Consider the following 21,514-nt stretch of genomic DNA (forward strand, 5'->3'; position numbering starts at 1 on the left):
AAACCAGAAAGAAATAGAAACTCTGAACAAACCAATAACAAGCAGTGAGATTGATTTAAATGGTAATGAAAAAATTGCCGACAAAAAAAGTCCAGGACTAGATGGATTAAAGAAGACTAGACATGTCTAGATGGACTAGACATTCAAAGAAGAATTGCTACCAATCCTGTTGACACTGTTACACAATATAGAGGGAATCCTCCCTAAATTATTCAATGAAGCCAGTATCACCCTAATACAAAAACCAGGAAAGGACATAACCAAAAGAGAAAACTACACACCAATATCCCTGATGAATATAGATGCAAAAATCCTTAAAAAACTACTAACTAACCAAATCCAATAGCATATCAAAAAGATAATCCACCATGAATTTTATATCAGGGTTCAGGGATGGTTTAACATATGCAAATCAATAAATGTGATTTAAAAAATCATACAATCATCTCAATAGATGCAGAAAAGCATTGGACAAAGTCCAGCATCTCCTTATGATGAAAACCCTCAGTAAAATCAGCATAGAAGGGACATATCTTAAGGTAATAAAAGCCATCTATGACAAACCCACAGCCAACATAATACTGAAGGGGAAAAGCATTTCCCCTGAGAACTAGAACAAGACAAAGATGCCTACTCTCACCACTTCTATTCAACATAGTACTGGAAGTCCTAGCCAGAGCAATGAGACAAGAGGAAGAAATAAAGGACATCGAAATCAGTAAAGGGGAAGTCAAACTGTTGCTGTTTGCTGAGGATATGATCACATACCTAGAAGATCCTCAAGGCTCCCCCCAAAAGCTCCTAGAACTAATAAATGAGTTCAGCAAACTTTCAAGATACAAGATTAATGTGCACAAATCAGTAGTTCTGCTACACACCAAAAGCGACCAGGTTGAGAAACAAATCAAGGACTCAGTCACCTACAAAAAATAAATAAATAAGATAAGATAAGATACTTAGGAATACCTAGCCAAGCAAGTGAAAGACCTCTACTTGGAAAACTACAAAACACTGCTGAAAGAAATCATAGATGACACAAACAAATGGAAACACATCCCATGCTCCTGGATGAGTAGAATCAATATTGTGAAAATGAAATGACTATATTGCCAAAAGCAATCATCTACAAATTCAATGCAATTCCCTTCAAAATACCACCATCATTCTTCACAGAATTAGAAAAAGAAATCCTAAAATTCATATGGAACCAAAAAAAAAAAAAAAAAAAGAGTCTGCATAGCCAGAGCAAGACTAGGCAAAAAGCACAAATCTGGAGGCATCCCATTACCCAACTTCAAACTATACCTCAGGACATAGTCAACAAAACGGCATGGCACTGCTTTAAAAATAGGCACATAGACCAATGAAACAGAATAGAGAACCCAGAAATGAAGCCAAATACTTACAAACAACTGACCTTCGACAGAATAAACAAGAGCATAAAGTGGGGAACAGTATTCAACAGATGATGCTGGGATAATTGGCAAAGCACATGTTAGAATAATGAAACTGGATCCTCGTCTCTTATCTTATACAAAAATAAACTCAAGATAGATCAAAGACTTAAATCTAAGGCCAGAAACCATAAATATTCCAGAAGGCAACATTGGAAAAAACAATGTCTAGAATTGGTTTTTCTAATGTTACCTTCTAGAATATTTATTCAAATGCAACAAAACAAAGGTAAATAGATGCAACTAAATTAAACCAAAAAGCTTCTGTCCAGCAAAAGAAGTAATCAGCAGAGTAAACAGACAACCTACAGAGTGGGAGAAAATCTTCACAATCTATACCTCCAACAAAGGAGTATATCCATAATCTACAAGGAACTCAAACAAATCAGCAAGGAAAAAACAAACAATCTGTTGAAAGGTGGGCTGAGGACATGGATAGACGATTCTCAAAAGAAGTTATACAAATGGCCAACGAATGTATGAAAAGATGCTTAATATTGCTAAGAACCAGAGAAATGCTAATCAAAACCATAATGTGATACAACCTTACTCCTGCAAGAATTACCACAATCAAAAAATCAAATAATAATAGATGTTGGCATGGCTGTGAACAGGGAACATTTTTACTCTGCTGGTGGGAATGTGAACTAGTACAACCACTAGAGAAAACAGTGCAGAGATTCCTTAAAGAACTACAAGTGGAATTACCATTTGATCCAGCAATCCCATTAGTGGTCTTAGAGGAAAGGAAGTCATACAAAAAAGATACCTGCATACCCATGTTTATAGCAGTACAATTCACAATTGCAAAAATATGGAACCAGCTGAAATAACCATCGATAAAAACATTGTGGCATATATATATATATATATATACACACACACACACATACACACACACACACACACAAACACACACACACACACACACACCATGGAATACTACTCAGCCATTAAGAGAACAAAATAATGGCATTCACAGGAACCTGGATGGAATTGAAGACCATTATTCCAAGTAAAGTAACTCAAGAATGAAAAACCAAACATCATATGTTTTCACTTATAAGTGGAAGCTAAGCTATGAGGATGCAAAGGCATAAGAATGACACAGTGGACTTTGGGGACTGGGGCAGAAGGTGGGGAGGAGTGTGAGGGACAAAAGACTACACACTGGGTACAGTGTACACTGCTTGGCTGATGGCTTCGCCAAAATCTCAGAAATCACCAGTAAAGAGCTCATTCATATAACCAAACACTACCTGTTCCCCAAAAATCTATTAAAATAAAAAAATAAAGTGCATTAGGAAAACTTTATAATAAATTTGAAAGCCTACACGAAGTAAAAACATTTCTAGAAAAATAAAAAACACACACATTGATAAAGGGAGAAACTGAAATTTGAAGACCAATAGACACTAAATAAAATTAAATGGTAGTCAAAAATCTCTCTAAAATCCCTAAGCCTAGGTGACGGTTTTCTATATAAATTTTACCAAATTCCCAAAGAGCAGATAATTTCAATCTTAGAAGAGTTTCAGAACACAGAAAAAGAATGAAAATTTTTCCACCATGAGGACTGTGTGCTCTTGTTTTAAAAAATGGATAAGAAAGTTCAGAAAAATAAAAACATGGGGCTATTTCACTTTGAATATAGATGCATAAATCTAAATAAAATATTTGTTAAACAAATTCAATAGTGTATTAGGAAAAAAGTTCATGATAATCATAAAATACGATTTGTCTTAGGAATGCAAGACATTCAAGTTTAGAAAACTCTCTGAATATAATTTTCCATGACAGGAGAAAATTACTTGATTATCTCAAGGCCGCTGAAAAACATTTATTAAAACTCACCACTTGTTTGACACAAGCCCATTCAAAAGTGGGCAAAGGATATGAACAGATACTTTATGAAAGAAGACATATATGAGGCCAACAATCATATGAAAAATGCTCATCGTCACTGGTCATCAGAGAGATGCAAATCAAAACCACATTGAGATACCATCTCACGCCAGTTAGAATGGCGATCATTAAAAAATCTGGAGACAGCAGATGCTGGAGAGGATGTGGAGAAAAAGGAACACTTTTACACTGTTGGTGGGAGTGTAAATTAGTTCAACCATTGTGGAAGACAGTGTGGCGATTCCTCAAGGCCTTAGAAATAGAAATTCCATTTGACCCAGCAATCCCATTACTCGGTATATATCCAAAGGACTATAAATTGTTCTACTATAAGGACACATGCACACGAATGTTCATTGCAGCACTGTTTGCAATAGCAAAGACCTGGAATCAACCCAAATGCCCATTGATGATAGACTGGATTGGAAAAATGTGGCACATATACACCATGGAATATTATGCAGCAATCAGAAATGATGAGTTTGTGTCGTTTGTAGGGACATGGATGAATCTGGAGAACGTCATCCTCAGCAAACTGACACAAGAACAGAAAATGAAACACCGCATATTCTCACTCATAGGTGGGTGATGAAAAATGAGAACACATGGACACAGAAAGGGGAGTACTAAACACTGGGGTCAATTGGGGGGAAAAGGGGAGGGCCAGTGGGTGGGGGAGGTGGAGAGGGATAGCCTGGGGAGAAATGCCAAATGTGGGTGAAGGGGAGAAGAAAAGCAAAGCACACTGCCATGTGTGTACCTACGCAACTGTCTTGCATGCTCTGCTCATGTACCCCAAAACCTAAAATCCAATAAAAAATTAAAAAAAAAAAACTCACCACTTGTTTGTTGAAAACTCTTCAAGTATAATAGGAAGAAAAATTCCTCAACTTCACAGGCATATATACAAAAATATATGATACAGTATATTCATGTAACATGGTAACATTATACTAAATTGAGAAATTTCAGCTGCATTCCTTTGAGATCAAGAATAAGACAAGGGGCCAACTGTCAACCACCATTTAACATATAACTGGAGGTCCTTGCCCACAATTTTAAGAAAGGAAAAGAAATAACAGGTATAGATTGAAAGGGAAGAAATGAAGCTGCCACTCTGCAGATAATTTGATTTCCTACAGAGAAAAACTAACAGAATCAACAAACATTAAAACACATATGACAGCAAGACTCTGAGATGAAAGATCACCTGGTAAAAATCAGCGGCATTTTGGTCATGAAAAGAAAAAATAAATAACAAGGTAGCTTTGTGGTCTAGGAGCAGGAAAGTGCCTTGCTCAGACTTATAATTATAGGCTTGCACGAAAGGAAAATTAAGTCTGCCCCCTGATCCTGAGGTCAAACCACCCAACAGGCAAATCAATACGGTTGAAGAGGGGACAGGGGGAGGGTGAAAGGGGAGGGAACTATTGGGCCAAGGGAGAGTTTTAAGATGGGAGAGATGCAAGGCCATGTTACGCTGATAGGGATGATGTAGTAGAGAAGGAGAGGGGAATGATGGGGAAGAACGAGAAAGGATTATCTAAGGGCCAAGACGAGAGGGGATGGGATCCACAGCCCAAGTGGTAATGGTCTCTTGGCAGAAGAGACACAGTTTCAGTTCTAACAGGTAGAGGCCGGAGAAGGTGCTGCACACGCATAGAAAAACCTTGGTGCTGGAGAGGGGACAGAACTCAGTTCTAGAGACTTCTATGGGTTCAATAAAATGTGAGGTGGAGTCATCAGCTGAGAGTGGGTATGAGGAGATGCTGGGAAGAAGCTGGGGGAGTTTTGAGGTAAGAAAATAAGGCATGAAATAGTCTTAGGTCATATGATACACTGGCTGTGTGAACAGGGAGCCTCGTCCTGGCAACGGCTCAGTAAGAGCTTATTGAATGAGTGACAGCCCCGGGCTGGGCTTGGGCTTGGAGGACAGAAGCAAAAGAACACTAGATTTGGGGGCCGGAGACCTGGCTTATAGATCTGGCTCCACATGTCTCTTCTGTGGGCTCCTGTGAACTGCTTGGCATGAAAGTTGGCCATTAGAACTGGGTCATTCTTGTCATACCCAACTAAGAGTCGAGATGCTAGTGGGCGTGAGCACTCAGGGTACAAAATATTGCTCCAAGAATGTGATTCTCTGCAAGCCGGACTACAGAGACTGCTCATTGTAACCTGAAAGCAGCTTTATCTGTAGTTTCTGAGATAGCCTGCTGCAACTCCAGGACTAATTTTGCCCACAGTCATTGCTCCCTCGGTGGAGCTTACCATCTCCCCAAACCCTTGCTAGTGCTGATGAACTTTCTCAAAGGGCAATGCATAACATTTCTCTTTTTTTGTAAAACTTCTAACTTTCTCCTTGTTCTTTGCATATACCAAGGATAATCTAGGTTCGTGTATGCCCTGAATTGTGATTCTTTCTTCCCAAATGAAACAGTATAGTTGGAGATTCACCTCTACATTTTTGTTTTGTAGACACTGGGCTTCAGTTTTTGTCATCTGGAAAATGGGAATGATGGTACCCACTGCCTTCACCTCGCAGAGCTGATGTGATGATTATGGGTTATTTTCCTCTTGTCACCCCCTCCAGATCCTTTCTCAACCTTTTCTGGCTACTCTGTGTCTTATGGGGCTGATCTCCCTCCCTGGGCTGCAGTTCTCGGATTCCTTTGCCCTCTGGCTTCCCTTTGGGCTTGGCTGGTTGGAGACTTCAGTGGCAGATGGGAGAGCAGAAGAGGACAAAGCAACTCCCCAATTCCTCCCCGCCTGGCTGCACATGTTCCTCTGCAGCCACATCTTCTGTTAGGCAGCCCCTTTTCCACAGCACTAATTTCCATGGGCTCAGCTAACACTCCTGCCTCCGTTTGCCCATTCAGGCCTACAGGGTTAATAGCCCCTCCTGTTGCTCTCGTCCCTGGGCATCGCCTGTGATTCTGCCCAAACTTCTTTTTTTTTTTTTTAATTTTTTATTGCATTTTAGGTTTGGGGGTACATGTGCAGAACATGCAAGACAGTTGCATAGGTACACACGGGGCAGTGTGTTTTGCTTCCTTTCTCCCCTTCACCCACATTTGGCATTTCTCCCCAGGCTATCCCTCCCCAGCTCTGCCCCCCCACTGTCCCTCCCCTATTCCCCCCAATAGACCCCAGTGTTTAGTACTCCCCTCTCTGTGTCCATGTGTTCTCATTTTTCATCACCCGCCTATGAGTGAGAACATGTGGTGTTTCATTTTCTGTTCTTGTGTCAGTTTGCTGAGAATGATGTTCTCCAGATTCATCCATGTCCCTACAAAGGACACGAACTCATAGTTTTTGATTGCTGCATAATATTCCATGGTGTATATGTGCCACATTTTCCCAGTCCAGTCTATCATCAATGGGCATTTGGGTTGGTTCCAGGTCTTTGCTATTGTAAACAGTGCTGCAATGAACATTCGTGTGCATGTGTCCTTATAGTAGAATGATTTATAGTCCTTTGGATATGTACCCAGTAATGGGATTGCTGCTGCCCAGACTTCTGTAAACAGTCCCTAAGGATTAAACTGTCACCAGTCTCCTTTGAGGGTGCCATCCATTCCTGTCACACCTTGAATACAAGGGCCGAGGATAGAAAGGTAGTCCAGGCGCTGAGCATGGTGAGATGCATGGAGGCAGGGAGAGAGAGAAAACACAAGGGGATGAGATCAGATGTAAAATCTGCCACGCTCTGACTCGAGAAGGAAGATTCTGCTGCTTCCCCATGGCCTTGAACCCTCCTACCATGAGCTGGGGATAATGTTCTGTTTTCTGGGGAAAGAGAAGGCCCAGATTCACACTGAGGTCTAAGGAGGTCACAGAAACCAAGCCTCCATCATTCCATTGTACAGAGAACTCAGGGGAAAGGTAATAGCAGGTCCTGCTCTCAGGCTTAAAGTGTTTTTAGAAGCCACTGACCTATGGAAAAGTTGCTCATTTTTCACAATAAAAAATGAGCTACATTTCTTACCACGGACAGAGCAACAAACCAACCATTGATAAGGCGGAGAAAAAATCACTGATGAGAGTAGCCCCTCATTACATAAGTAGGTCTTCAGTTACAAGCCTCTGTTTACAGCTCACGCATGCAGCCTTGATCTCTTCGGCTCAAGGGATCCTCCTACTTCAGCCTCTGAGGTTGCTGGGACAACAGGTGCAAGCCACCATGCCGGGCTATTTTCTTCTTTAAATTTTTTGTAGAGATAGGGTCTCCATATGCTACTGGCTTTACTTCTTCTTTTCCAGTCTGTATGTCTTTTATTTCTTTTTCTTGCCTCCTTGCACTGGCTGGTACCTCCACTGTCATTTTGAATAGAAGTGGTCAAAATGGACATCCTTGCCTTTTTCACTGTCTTCGGGAAGAAGCACTCAGTCTTTCCATAGTAAATATAAGCCATAGGGTTTTGCTTTTCCCATAGCTGTCCTCTATCGGGTTTATTAAGTTTCTTTACATCTCTAAACTGCTGACGACATTTTTCCCGAATGGGCATTAATTTTTGCCTAATGCTTTTCCCATGTCTATTGAGATGATCATATGGTTTTCCTTCCTACATTTAATTTAATAATACGTTAGCTCCCTTGATTGGCTTTTTAATGTTAAGCCGAGCTTGCATTCTTAGGATAAACTGCACTTCATCACAATGCATTGTACTTTAATATATTGTTAAATTTGATTTGCTTAAATTTTTTTTTTTTTTTTTTTGAGACGGAGTTTCGCTCTTGTTACCCAGGCTGGAGTGCAATGGCGCGATCTCGGCTCACCGCAACCTCCGCCTCCTGGGTTCAGGCAGTTCTCCCGCCTCAGCCTCCTGAGTAGCTGGGATTACAGGCACGCCCCACCGTGTCCAGCTAAGTTTTTGTATTTTTAGTAGAGACGGGGTTTCACCATGTTGACCAGGATGGTCTTGATCTCTTGACCTCGTGATCCACCCGCCTCGGCCTCCCAAAGTGCTGGGATTAAAGCGTGAGCCACCGCGCCCGGCCTTCCATTCATTCTTTACGGATGAAGGCAAAGGGAAAGATTCTGAGTCTCTGAGAGGTCTGAGTATGTCACTGACATCTGTCACATTTTAGAACCCAGGATGTTCATCCCAACATTTATATCATTTTTATACATAAAGTTATACTAGTAAAGAAAAACAGGAAGAAAATCTCCCAATTTGTAATAATAATTTCTCCTGGGGCAGAGAAATTTGAGGAAGTCCAGACATTTGAGGACGTTTGAGGAAATCCTTCAAGGGAAAAGAGAGACATGAAAATAAACCAAGAAAATAGCTGGAGAAAAGAAAAAAATTTATTTATTTGTCTTTCTGTTTTTATTCCTTGAAAATGGAATCCTTGTTGTAGAAAAAACTTTTTAAAATGTATATTCCTCTTCTAGTGATTTGAGACATGTCACAGCCAGCAGACATCAGAATCAAACGAGAAAGGGACAACGGTGGAACAGAAAGAAGTCATGGAAAATAAAAACATAGTTATTATAATGCAAACAAACAATTCCCATCTTACAAAGTGGTGTGTTAGTCTGCTAGGGCTGCCGTAACAAAATACCACAAACGGGATCGCTTAAGGAACAGAAATGTGTTTTCCACAGTGCTGGGGCTGGAGGGTTTGGACTTCCAGGTTTCTCCTGAGGCTGCTCTTCTTGGCTTGTACATGGCCCTCTTCTTACTGTGTCCTTACGTGGTCTTCCTTTTGCATGCACATTCCTGGGGTCTCTTCCTTTTCTATGAGGACACCAATCCTATCGGGTGAGGTTCCCACCCTTATGACCGTGTTTACCCCAGTTACCTTTTTAAAAGCCCCATCTCCAAATATAGTCACATTGGGGATTAGGGCTTCAACATGTGAATTTTTGGAGGACACAATTCCATCTATAACAATGGGGAACTGAAAAATACTGTCGTGGTGAATGGAAAATAAATAAAGTCATGAATACTTTCTTTCCTTCTTTTATTCAAGGAACTTAAAATACTGACGACTACATTGGAGGATCTAGATTGGCAAAGATGAAGCTAGAGACTTAAATCTCATCCAGGAGAGCAGAAAGTCAATGGGTATGATTCCAAATTGGTAAGTTAAGGAACAGTTATAGAAGCAGATTACACATCCAGAATAAACAGCTAAAAGAGTTAAACGTGGTTATCTCTAAGAAGCATCCATACCTCTAAGAAGTAGGTAATATGTTGCTTTTTATTATAAACCTCTCCTTACCGTTCAGGACATGTTCGTGTATTTGATTTAAAAATTATCAAAAAGCACTATTACCAAAACAAAACCAGGCAAAACTGTGGCCACTCCATCTATTCTGTTCTTTTTCTTCCAGGTAGGTCCTTCTTTACTATTTCCAACAGCAGAGGCCACTTTTGCTATCCAGGACCAGGAGTTACAAACTCAACTCTCATTCAGCATTTCCAGTTTCCTCTCTGTCCCTTTTTGGTTTGATTTTTGTGCAAATTTATTTCCGCAACAGATTGCGGGTTCCTTCTAAGATTTATACGTGGCTCACCCGGCACATGTAGATGCTCAGAGAGTATTTGCTTTTAAAACACGAATCTTGTTAACCTTCTTTTTTTTTTTTTTTTTTTTTTGAGACGGAGTTTCGCTCTTGTTACCCAGGCTGGAGTGCAATGGCGCGATCTCGGCTCACCGCAACCTCCGCCTCCTGGGTTCAGGCAATTCTCCTGCCTCGGCCTCCTGAGTAGCTGGGATTACAGGCACGCACCACCATGCCCAGCTAATTTTTTGTGTTTTTGGTAGAGACGGGGTTTCACCATATTGACCAGGATGGTCTCGATCTCTTGACCTCGTGATCCACCCGCCTCGGCCTCCCAAAGTGCTAGGATTAAGGCTTGAGCCACCGCGCCCGGCCTCTTGTTAACCTTCTAGAGAGCAGTTCTGCCCAGCATCACATCATCAGTTATGTCCCAGCCCTTGGAACCAGTGCAGAGAGAGCCTCATCAGAATCATTTAAAGGCAAAATGCTTAAATCTCTTTTATACATTTAAGAATGTGATACCAGCAAATGCTATTGGGAATGACTGGGATCACTCTTACCTACTTTACTAAAACATGAAGTTTTTAACCATCTCTGTGTATCTCTCTCTATATAGCTTCTGCTTCACCACATACATCCATCAGTGTGTCCTCAGTGGGCCCTATCATGTGTAAAGCTTTGTGTCAATGCCTAATTTTGTAAACTGTGTTACCGTCCTCAAGATTACAAACTGCCCTCAAATGCCAGGGTTTGTTTCATAAATGCAGCATGAAAACTACGCAACTATAGAGAGTTTACAGGTTCTTTTGCCTTGATAAAATTTATGGGTTTGCTTAAAACTAAATGATAGATTAGTTTTTTGTTAAATAAATCATATTGCCTCACTGCTTAAAACTGCTGTCTCAAGTGATTTCTTTGCTGCTCCTCTGATTTATGGTGATTTGACGGCAGGACCTGGGACTCTAGTTCCAAGTTTCCTGCCAGCCCCACCTCTCCGGCAGTCTGTGAACCAGGCTCCCGTCATTCTTTTCAGAAAAGAATGCTCCGCGGAGGCTGGAGAGCCTTTGAGAAGGAAAGTGGTCATCCTCTGCACGGTCTGTTTGGTGTGAAAGGCACTGGAGCACCTGGCCCAGGGGCTTTGCAGAGGGTGATTTTCGACCTCTCCCCGGAGAGTGCTCCCTATGCCTGGGTTTTCAGCGTCCAGATGCTCAGATTCTCAGGCTATTTCCAGAGTCACACATCAGCCAGACCAGGATGGTGGGAGAAAATGGCAGAGAGCAGATGATCTGCTCAGGCTTCTCCCTGTGGATGTGGGCTAACTCTACATACTTTATTATTCAAAAGATATTTGTTGAGAACTTACACAGACCTTTTGGAAACTCCATAGCTGACCTTTACTGATTATTTTCTAGAACATGAACTCTACTGGTGAAAGTCTAGCTTCAGGCAGTCACATAAGTACATACTTAGAATGCACTGTGTCCCTAGCAATAATCAGAGTAAGCATAAGATTCAGAAGCAGCCCATTAAAGAAATGAGATTCTATTTGTAGAGACTGAGAAAAGCAGAGAAGGTCGTTGTTGCCCAGGGTTTTAAAGAATAAATAGAAGTTTGTCAACTAGATAAGGGTGGAAGAAAATTCTAGAAAGTGGAAACAGCATGTAAAAATGAATATGATTGTGACTACGTGGAATTTTAAGAAATATCTATTATCTATTACCAGATCTATATACATTCCTGTATCTGCATTTATTTTGTTTTATTTTATTTTATTTTTAATCTCCTTTTTTAATGTAAAGAGAATTTTTTATATAGATATTTGGAGTTATGAAGCATTTTTTGGAAAGATGAAAGAATTGCTTAGAGAACATTAAATTATGCATATAACTTTAAATGACTCCAATATATTCCTGTCCTTTAATCTTGGTATTTTTTACTTTTTAAATTTTTTATTTGCATAGGTTGTTGGGGGAAGGGTGGCATTTGCTTAGATGAGTAAGTTCTTTAGTGATTTGTGAGATTCTGATGCACCCATCACCCGAGCAGTGTACACTGAACACAATTTGTACTCTATTATCCTTCACCTCCTGCCCACATTTTCCCCGAGTCCCCAGAGTCCATTGTGTCATTCTTATGCCTTTGCATCCACATAACTCAGCTCCCACTTGTGAGTGAGAACATAGGACGTTCGGTTTTCCATTCCTAAGGTTACTCCACATCGAATAATAGTCTCCAATCTCATCCAGTTCGCTGTAAATGCCGTTAATTCATTCCTTTTAATGGCTGAGTAGTATTCCATCATGTATATATAAACACAGTTTATCCACTCATTGATTGTGGATAACCACAGTTTCTTTATCCACTTGTGCTCTTGGTTGGGTAGAATTAATATTGTGAAAATGACAATACTGCCAGATGACCAAACGTGCTCCATCTGTTTATGTCATCTACGATTTCCTTCAGCCATGTTTTCTAGATTTCCCCGTAGAGGTCTTTCACTTCCTTGGTTAGTTATATTCCTAAGTATTTATTTATTCATTGCAGCTATTGTAAAAGGGTTGAATCCTTGAATTGCCTTTCACCTTGGTCGCCATTACCAGAAGAGCTACTAATTTGTGTACATTAATTTTGCATCTGGAAATTTTGCTGAATTCTTTTAGTAGTTCTAGGAGCTTTCTGGAGGAGTCTTGAGGGTTTTCTAAGCAAACAGTCATATCATCAGCAAACAGCAACAGTTGACTTCCTCCTTACCAATTTGGATGGCCTTTATTTCTTTCTCTTGTCTGATCGCTCTGTCTAGGAGCTTCAGTACCATGTAGAGTACAATTGCTGAGAGTGGGCATCTTTGTTCTCTTCTAGTTCTCAGAGGAAATGCTTTCAACTTTTCCCCGTTCAGTATTAAGTTGGCTGTGGGTTTGTCATAGATGGCTTTTATTACATTGAGTTACGTCCCTTGTATAATTTTGCTGAGAGTTTTAATTATAGATTTAAATTTTGTCAAATGCTTTTTCTGTATCTATTGAGATGATCATGTGATGTTTTGTTTTTAATTTTGTTTATGTGGTGTATCATATTTATTGACTTGTGGATGTTAAACCATCCCTGCATCTCTGCGGATGAAACTCACTCGATCATGGTGTATTATCTTTTTGATATACTGTTAGATTTGGATAGCTACTATTTTGTTAAGGATTTTTGCATCTATGTTCATCAGGGATATTGGTCTGTAGTTTTCTATTTTGGTTATGTCCTTTCCTGGTTTTGGTATTAGGGTGATGCTGGCCTCATAGAATTATTTAGGGAGCATTCCCTGTTTCTCTATCTTGTGGAGTAGTATCAATAGAAGTGGTACCAACTCTTCTCTAGTTAGAATGTCTAGTAGAATTCTTCTGTGAATTCGTCTGGTCCTGAACTTTTGTTGTTGGTAATTTTAAAATTACCATTTTAATCGTACTGCTTGTTATTAATCTGCTCAGGGCATCGAATTTTTCCTAAGTGGAGAGGACTATATCTTCTCAAGGATTTATCCACTTCCTCTAGGTTTTCTAGTTTAGGCATCATAGTAGCTTTGAATGATCTTTTGTATTTCTCTGGCTTCGGTTGTAATATCTCCCATTTTGTTTCTAGTTGAGTTAATTTGGATTTTCTCTCTGCTTTTCTTGGTTAATTTTGCTAATGATCTATCCATTTTATTTATCTTTTCAAAAAACCAGCTTTTTGTTTTATTTAACTTTTTTTTGTTTGTTTCAATTTAATTTCGTTCTGCTCTGATCTTGGTTGTTTCCTTTCTTCTGCTGGGTTTGGATTTGGTTTGTGCTTGTTTCTCTAGTTCCTCTGTGACCTTCGATTGTCTATTTGGGCTTTTTCAGACTTTTTGATGTTGGCATTTGGGGCTATGAACTTTCTTCTTTGCTGTATCCCAGAGATTTTGATAGGTTGTGTCACTACTGTCATTCACTTTGAAGAATTTTTTAAATTTTCATCTTGATTTCATTGTTGACCCATTGATCATTCAGGAGCAGGTTATTTAATTTCAATATATTTGTATGATTTTGAAGGTTCCTTTTGAAGTTGATTTCCAGTTTTATTCCACTCCTGTCTGAGAGAGTACTTGATATAATTTAAATTTTCTTAAATTTATTGAGGCCCATTTTGTGGCCTATTATGTAGTCTATCTTGGCGAAAGTTCCATGTGCTGATGAATAGAATGCATATTCTGTGGTCGTTGGGTAGAATGTTCTGTAAATATCTGATAAGTCCATTTGTTCCAGGGTATAGTTTAAATCTATTGTTTCTTTGTTGACTTTCTGTCTTGATGACCTGTCTAGTGCTGTCAGTGGAGTACTAAAGTCTTCCACTGTTACTGTGTTCCTATCTGTCTCATTTCTTAGGTCTAGCAGTAATTTTTTTATAAATTTAGGGGCTCCAATATTAGGTGCATATATATTTAGAATTGTGATATTTTATTGTTGGACAAGGCTTTTTATCATTATATAATGTCCCTCTTTGTCTTTTTTAACTGCTGTTGCTTTAAAGTTTGTTTTGTCTGCTATAAGAATAGCTACTCCTGTTCACTTTTGGTGTGTGTTTACATGGAATGTCTTCTTCTGCCCCTTTGCCTTAAGTTCATGTGAGTCCTTATGTGTTAGGTGAGTCTCTTGAAGGTAGGAGATAGGTGTTGGTGAATTCTTATCCATTCTGCAATTCTGCATCTTTTAAGTGGAGCATTTTAGAATATTTACATTCAACATTAGTATTGAGCTGTGAAGTACCATTCTATTAATTGGCTATGTGTTGCCTGTAAACCTTGATTTCTTTTAATTCTATTTTTATTTCCTGGTCCTATGAGATTTACGCTTTAAAGAAGTTCTGTTTTAATGTGTTTTCAGGATTTATTTTAAGATTTAGAGCTCCTTTTCGCCATTCTTGTAGTGTTGGCTTGGTAGTGGTGAATTCTATCAACATTTGTTTGTCTGAAAAATACTCTAATCTTTTATTTATGAAGCATAGTTTTGCTGGTTACAAAATTCTTGGCTGATAATTGTTTTGTTTGAGGAGGTTGAAGATAGGGCCCCATTCCCTTCTAGCATGTAGAGTTTCTGCTGAGAAATCTCCCATTAATCTGATAGACTTTCCTTTACAGATTACCTGTTGCTTTCGCCTCACAGCTCTTAAGATTCCTTTCTTCACCTTAACTCTAGGTAACCTGATGACAATGTGCCTAGGCAATAATCTTTTCATGATCAATTTCCCAGGTGTTTTTTGAGCTTCTTGTATTTGGATGTCTAGGTCTCTGGCAAGGCCAGGAATGTCTTCCTTAATTATTTCCCAAAATATGTTTTCCAAACTTTTAGATTTCTCTTCTTCCTCAGGAATACTCATTATTCTCAGGTTTGGTCATTTAATATAACCCCAGACCGCTTGGCAGCTTTGTTCATATTTTCTTTGTCTTTGTTGAATTGGGTTAATTCAAAAACCTTGTCTTCATGCTCTGAACTTCTGTCTTCTGCTTGTTCAATTCTATTGCTGAGACTTTTCAGAGTATTTTGCATTCCTACAAGTGCACCCATTGTTTCCTGAAGTTTTGGTTGTTTTTTTATCTATACTATCCATTTCATTGAAAATTTCTCCCCTCGTTTCTTGTATTATTATATCTTTTTACTTCCTTAAATTTGGCTTCATCTCTTTCTGATGCCTGCCTGATTAGCTCAATAACTAACCTTCTGAATTCCTTTTCAGGTAAATCAGGGATTTCTTCTTGGCTTGGATCCATTGCTAGTGAGCCAGTGTGATTTTTGGGGGGGTGTAAAGAACCTTGTTTTGTCATATTACCACAGTTGGTTTTCTGGTTCCTTCTCATTTGGGCAGGCTCTGTCAGAAGGAAGGTCTAGGGCTCAAGGCTGTTGTTCAGATTCTTTTGTCCCATGGGGTGCTCCCTTGATGTAGTCCTCTCTCAATTTTCCTATGGATGTGGCTTGCTGAGAGCTGAGCTGTAGTGATCATTGACTCTCTTCTGGATCTAGCCACCGAACAAGTCTACCAGGCTCAGGGCTGGTACTGGGGGTTGTCTGCACAGAGTCCTGTGATATGAACTGTCTGTAGGTCTCTCAGTGGTGAATATCAGCACCTGCTCCAGTGGAAGTCGGGGGGGTGTGAAATGGACTCTGTGAGGGTCCTTAGCTTTGGTTTCTTAGTGCATTGTTTTTGTGCTGGTTCACCTCCTGCAGGAAGGTGGTGCTTTCAAGAGAGCATCAGCTATGGTACTATGGGGACAAACAGATGGTGGGTGAGGCCCTAGAACTCCCAAGAGTATGTGTGCCCTTTGTCTTCAGCTATCAGGGTGAGTAGGGAAGGACCATTAGGTGGGGACAGGGCTAGGTGTATCTGAGCTCAGTCTCTCCTTGAGTGGGTCTTGCTGTGGCAGCTGTGGGGGATGGGGATGTGGTTCCCAGGTCAATGGGGTTCTGTTCCTAGGAGGATTATGGCTGCCTCTACTGTGTCATGTGAGTTGTCAGGGAAGTTGGGGAAAGCCAATAGTCACAGGACTCACCCAGCTTTCATGCAACCCAAAGGGCCAGACCCTTCCCATGGTGCCTACTCCCAACAGCAGCAAGAGTGTTTCCAGGCAGTGGGCGAGCAGCACTGAGAACTTGCCCCAGGCTATCCACCTTTCAACTGTGAAAGCAAGTAGGGCATTCATGCTTCCCTTTTCTTTGGAGTCTGCACACCAGATTTACGTCTCCTGAGTTCTGGCCAGGAGACTTCTTGATCAGTTCAAATTATTACAAAGTTCACCTGGAGGGCTCCTTCTCCCTGCGGCCTTTTCCAGTGCCTCTGGCAGCCCTCCCCAAGGACCCCTGTGAGGTAAATCAGAAATGGCTTCTTAGGGGACCCAGCAAGCCCACAGGGCATTTCTCACTGCTTCCTCTACCCCTGTATTTCACTTGACTCTTTAAATTCATTCAACTCCAGGTAAGGTCGGAATCTTCTCCCGTGTTCTAGACTTTCAGGTTCCCAACTGAGGGTGTGTGTTCAGGGATGGAAGATTCTCCCTTTTCCACTTCCACAGTTTGGGCACTCACAGTATTTGGGGTATATTGTGGGGCCTGCAGGAGCAATGCACTTTCTTCAGAGGGTCCATGGGTTCTCTTGGCTTTTCCGATTTATTCCTGCAGTTGTTCTGGAGCAAAAGTTCACGATACAGGCTTCCACACACTGCTTTGTCCATCTGAGTGAGAGCTGCAATCTCTTAATCTCCTTTTAAGGTGGAGCAAGTATGTCTTAAGAAAACCAACATCTTTCACAGATTGTGGTTTTCATCATTGACATAGTATTTCTAATCACTTATTTGGATCTTCTTTATTGCCTTTCAGTAAATTTTTGGAGTTTTCTCCCACAAAGATCCTACACCATGTACCTTCTGTTTTTCATTGTTGTGGTGCCATAATAGATATTCACTTTTAAAGAATTGTTATTTCTATTTGGATTGAGTAGACCAATACAATAGACTTTTGTATATCATTCTTATATCCAGCAACTTTGCTAAATTTTCTTATTCTGGTAATTAGTAAATTACTTTCAATTTTACATGTAGACATTATGTCATCTGCAAATAATGACCAATTTGTTTCTTCTTTTAAAATTCTTATGCCTTTTATTTATTTTTCTTGTATTGTTTCACTGATTATGACATCTAACATAGGAATGAACAGATGCAGCACTAGCAGGCAGTTTTGTCTTATGATTTTAAAGACTCCACATTTGATATGGTTTGGATCTGCATGCCCACCAAATCTCCTGTTGAATTGTAAGCCCCAGTGTTGGAGGTGGGGCCTGGTGGGAGGTGACTGGATCACAGAGGTGGCTTTCTCATGAATGGTTTGGAACTATCACCCTTAGTCCTCACAACAATTAGCGAGTTCTCATGAGATCTGGTTTTTTTTTTTTTTTTTTTTTTTGAGATGGAGTTTTGCTCTTGCTACCCAGGCTGGAGTGCAATGGCGCGATCTTGGCTCACCACAGCCTCTGCCTCCTGGGTTCAGGCAATTCTCCTGCCTCAGCCTCCTGAGTACCTGGGATTACAGGCACGCGTCACCGTGCCCAGCTAATTTTTTGTAATTTTAGTAGAGACGGGGTTTCACCATGTTGACCAGGATGGTCTCGATCTGTTGACCTCGTGATCCACCCGCCTCGGCCTCCCAAAGTGCTGGGACTACAGGCGTGAGCCACCGCGCCCGGCCTGAGATCTGGTTGTTTAAAGGTGTGTATCACCTTCCCCTGCTTCCTCTTGCTCTCCCTTTGCCTTCCACCATGATTATGTTTCCTGAGGCCTCCCCAAAAGCTGAACAGATGCCAGCATCCTGCTTCCTGTAGAACCTTGTGTCAAGTAAACCTCTTTCCCTTATTGATCACCCAGTCTCAGGTATTTCTCTGTAGAAATGCGAGAACAGTCTAATACACCATTCATTTTCTCCCACCTCCACATCTTACTCCCCTGAAACTACTCTAGCAGGCTGGGCGTGGCGGCTCATGCCTGTAATCCCAGCACTTTTGGAGGCTGAGGCAGGCAGATCATGAGGTCAGAAGTTTGAGACCAGCCTGGCCAACATGGTGAAACCCCATCTCTACTAAAAAGCCAAAAAATTAGCTGGGTGTAGTGGCAGGTGCCAGCAATCCCAGCTACTCAGGAGGCTGAGGCAGGAGAATTGCTTGAACTCGGGAGGTGGAGATTGTAGTGAGCTGAGACTGCAGCACTGCACACCAGCCTAGGCAACAGAGTGAGACTCCATCTCAAAAACAAACAAACAAACAAAAAACAAACACTACTCTTGCTGAGGTTAGCAATGACCTCTGTGTTGCTAAATTCAACAGACACTTGAAAGTTTAGTTTCGTTTGACTGTTCCCTAAACACTGAAGCTCGCTAGGGCTCCATTCTGGGTTTCTTCTTTTATACTACACCATTCTTAATTGAGATGATCAGTTCCATGTCTCTATATGACATCCGTTCGATCACACACACATGCGCATGTGCACCCACGCACACACATACATATCTGCCAACTCCACATTTTGTTTAGATGTCTCATAAACATCTCAAACTTAACATGTTCAAAACTAAACTCTTCATCTTTCTTCTTCAAATGTTATTCTCCTATTATCTCCCCATCTCAGTAAATGGAACTTTCAACCACGTAGTTACTTGTAAATCTGGGTATCATCTTCCTTCCTTCCTCTCCTTTATGCCCCACATTCAATCTATTACCAAGTATGATTTATGAAAACGTCAAGGTACATCTGACGTGCACCTTCTTCTTTACGTCTGTTTAGTTTAAACCACCATTGTTTCTTGCCGACCCTACAGCCACAGACTTCTAACCGGTCTCCTGTGACTTTTTATTTTCTCACAAGCCCTTTAACAAAGCAGTCAAAGTGATAGTTTAGGGTTATAAACCAGACCATGTTGTTCCTCAGTACAAAACCCTTAAGTGGTATCTCATTGCACTAGGAGTAAAACCCCAAACCTTATCATGGCCTACGAGGACCTGCCTGCTAAGACTTCCTTCCCTGACAGCCTTACCTGTGCTTCCCATCTTCTCACTCACTGTGCTCCAGTCACTTGGGCCTTCTTATGGTCCTCTGAGAAGTCCAGTTTTTCCTGCCTAAAATCTTTGCACTTCCAAACTCCAAGAGAACAGGCACTGTATCTTCTTGTGCACAGTTATACACCCATGTTCAGGCACGTGTAAGTACTCAATAAATACATGCTATGTAAATAAATGATGTTTTCAAGTTTTATAATGTTCTTCTCCCACCTGACTAAATCCTGATTCTCTTTTAGGTCTCACATCACTTTAAATGTCACTTTCTCAAAAATGTCTTCTGCCTCCCCCCATGTCATCCTACCCTTCCTTCTTTAGGGGACCACCATACCTAGCTATGAGGATAGGAACTGATTTGGGGTGGGCCAACTTCAAGTATTCTATTCGTATGATTCATCTAATTCTGCTCTGATTTTCCCACCAGAAAATGAAAAGGAAGACGCTTTTGCCCTTGGACCAGAGGACTACTCAGCTATGAAACATGTTCTCTGATGTGTGGATAAAGTTTGTTTGGAGTAGAAGAGACGGAGGCTAACTCAGAGAGTCATGGAGGGGAGAAACAGGGAGAGGGAGAGAGTTCTGACAGTGTGCTGGTTTCTGAATCTTATCCATTCTTTTAAAAAATTTTATCATTTATTTATTTATTTTTGAGACAGTCTGTCACCCAGGCTGGAGTGCAGTGACACAATCTCCACTCACTGCAACCTCTGCCTTCCAAGTTCAGGCAATTCTCCTGCCTCAGCCTCCCGAGTAGCTGGGATTACAGAGGTGCACCACCACACGTGGCTAATTTTTGTGTTTTTAGGGGAGACGAGGTTTCACCATGTTGGCCAGACTGCTCTCGACTCCTGACCTCAAGTAATCTGCCCACTTTGGCCTCCCAAAATGCAGGGATGACAGGCGTGAGCCACCACATCTGACCTTACGATCAGCTCTTGAGGCCTTCCCAAAGCTGGGATTGCCACCTCTTCCTTGCTTCTGTGAGGTGGCAAATTATTCCCAAATTATTGGAAATACTTTATCTTTCCAATCAATTATTTCTTTTTGCTTTAGCTTGTTCCAATTAGGTATCAGTTATTTGCAACTGAAGGATTTCCTGACTAATATACATTCCTTGGCCTCCCAAAATGCAGGGATGACAGGCGTGAGCCACCACATCTGACCTTATGATCAGCTCTTGAGGCCTTCTCAAAGCTGGGATTGCCACCTCTTCTTGCTTCTGTGAACCACAGAAATATCTTTCCAATCAATTATTTCTTTTTGCTTTAGCTTGTTCCGATTAGGTATCAGTTATTTGCAACTGAAGGATTTCCTGACTAATATACATTCCTTGGCCTCCCAAAATAAATCAGGTCCTCCTGTCATAGTCCTTCAAACGCTCTATGCTTTTCTTTCCCAACACTTGCCAGAACTTATGTTTGTATATTCATTTATTTAGCATCTGTCTCCTCACAGATGTCAGACACCATGTGTATTTTGTTCACTAGTCTTTATCTGGCTCACAGAGTAGTGCTTTACCCATGGCAAGCACTCAATATATATTTGCTGAATTGATGAGTAAATAGATGACTCTGTAATTGACTAGATATGAAGAGGGGGACAAAAGGGAGGAGGCTTAGGATGACTTCACATGTTCCTGGGTTTGCCAAGAGAAAGGGGGATGATATCATTGACTTGTATTGGGAACATATGAGGAGAAGCCAATGTTGGAGAGAAAGAACATGAGCTAAGTTTTAGAGGTGAGTTTATAGAGTGCTCGTGGTATAGAGAGTGCAGCTGTCCAGCAAATAGGGGGGTCCAGCTTAAAAGAGAGGGTTGGACTGGAGATCTGATTTGGGAGACCTTAGATAACATGGAGTGTTGGAAGCCTTGGGGGGCTGGTGAGATCCTTCAGGGATCCTTAAATGCGGGAGAGAACTGACGACTGTGGAGAGGGACCTGAGGAAAAAATCCCTCAGGTTGGCCTGGATGAAGAGCCGTCCAGTGGTCCCCAGGGTCTGCTTAATTCCTGTCTTCCAGCCGGGCCTGAAGAGCCATTGGCCAA

This window comes from Callithrix jacchus, chromosome 7 (assembly GCF_049354715.1).
Source record: "Callithrix jacchus isolate 240 chromosome 7, calJac240_pri, whole genome shotgun sequence".
NCBI classification, from domain to species: domain Eukaryota; kingdom Metazoa; phylum Chordata; class Mammalia; order Primates; family Cebidae; genus Callithrix; species Callithrix jacchus.